The sequence below is a fragment of the Carlito syrichta genome, unplaced genomic scaffold (genome assembly GCF_000164805.1).
Source record: "Carlito syrichta isolate Samal-C Ts95f unplaced genomic scaffold, Tarsius_syrichta-2.0.1 Scaffold304429, whole genome shotgun sequence".
Classification (NCBI taxonomy): Eukaryota; Metazoa; Chordata; class Mammalia; order Primates; family Tarsiidae; genus Carlito; species Carlito syrichta.
Window position 1 is genome coordinate 145840 of NW_007248525.1, and position 1856 is coordinate 147695.

The 1856-nt window shown below is 45.9% G+C and overlaps 1 pseudogene; it reads right to left on the reverse strand.

Annotated features, from left to right (window-relative positions):
- Positions 1-227: 227 nt before the first annotated feature.
- LOC103262286 lies at positions 228-1028 on the reverse strand (annotated as a pseudogene).
- Positions 1029-1856: the final 828 nt, after the last annotated feature.

Below are 1856 nucleotides of genomic sequence, written 5' to 3' on the forward strand. Positions count from 1 at the left end.
CTATGAGTGTCCTTTTGTCATGAAGTGTATTTCCTGGAGACAACATGTACTTGGGCTGTGCTCATTTATCCTATTTGCCATTCAGTATATTTTCAGTAATGCATTTAGTCTATTCACATTCAGGCTGATTATTGAAATGTGAGAGTTTGTTCCTGTCATAAGGCTCTAATAAGGCTGTTTTGTTTGTTTGGGGGGGCTTGGTTCACTTTAGTTTTTGTATGAAAACCCTATGTTGTTTCCACCGCAGGAGCCTGGGTCCTCTGCATGGAGCCTCTGGTGCGGATCTTGACGAGATGGTTGGTGAATTCCTGATAGGGAGACTTGGTGAATACCATCTCTTTCCAGAGGTCAGTGGTCAAGTAGCTATAGGTCTTAGCGATGGCATCAAAAGTGGCCTTGGTGAGGCTGCTCAGGGTGGCAGTGCAGCCCCTAGTCGAGGTATAGCAGTCATCAATGCTAGCCATCATCGGCAGTTTCTTGGGCATGAGGCGAGAGGATTACAGTGTCCCCGAGGGCAAGGATAAGGAGCATCAGCACAGAGCTGCAGGGACCAGCTACCTTGCAAGGGACGGTGTGGGGCTTGCTGATCTTGTTCCCCCAGTAGCCTCTCTGCACAGGGATGATGGACAGCTTGGTCAGGATGATGGTCCCTTGGATGGCAGTGGCTACTTCCTTGGAGCACTTAACACCCAGACTGATGGGCCATTGTAGTCCCTGATGGCAACAAATGCCTTGAACCTGGTCCGTTGGACAACATGGGTCTGCTTTGGCATGGGCATGATCCTCAAAACCTCATCCTTCAGAGACGCACCAAGAAGTCGATGATCTCAGACTTCTTGATGGGCAGGGAGAAGAGCTAGATCTCCTCCAGTGACTTGATTTTCATGACCTTGACTAGGCAGCCCAACTTGGTGACTGGCATCCACTCCTTGCCCTTGGTCTTGCCTCTGCAAGCTCCACAGCCTCGCCCCCAATCCCTACCATGGCCATGACCTCAGCCGGAGGCCACTACGGAAACCTCCACAAAAGCCACCGGGGCATCCCATTCCAGGGCCCCTGAGGTCTCTGAGCCCTCCCACTGCACTGACGTCACTGGCCATTTGGTGTTTTTTTGGAGAAAAAGAATGTTTTGTTTTCTTTTAGCTTGTGTGTTAATATATGTGTGTGTTTTCATTTTTGCAGATGTGCTTTGTGCTCTGTTGCTTCTGTGTTTTTTGTGATCTTGTGAAGAGTATGGTCTTTCTTTTGTTTCTTTTTTCATCTGTGCACAGTATCTTTTTAATCTTCTTCTGTAGAGCTGGTCTGGAAGCAGCATGTTATCTAAGGGATTGGATGTCTGGAAAGGATTTTAATTCTCCATCACTGATGAAGCTTAGCTTGGCTGGGTAGGAAATTCTTGGTTGAAATTGTTTATCTTTGAGAACACTGAAGATAGAGGTCCATCCCTTCTGGCCTGTGGTGTTTCTGCAGATAAGTCTGGAGTGATTCTGATTGGTCTTACCCAGTAGATAGTCTGACCCTTCCAAGGGGAAACCCTTGCTGCCTTCAGGGTTTTTGTTTTCTTTTATACCTACTTTGTGTAGGCAAATTACTATCTGGGTCTAGGGGTTGACTTTCTCATAAAATGTCTTGCAGGGGTTCTCTGAATATCTGAATAGTCATGTCTCTGATCAAATGAGGAAAGTTTTCCTGAACAACCTCATGAAATGTTTGTTCCAAAGTGTTTTCTATTTCTCTTTCTACTTCAGGCATACCAATCAGATGTAGGTTTGGCTTCTTGATAACATCGCACAAGTCTTGGAGAGTTTCTTCTTTCTTCTTACATTTTTTCCCCTATATTTTTAATAGATTAGGTT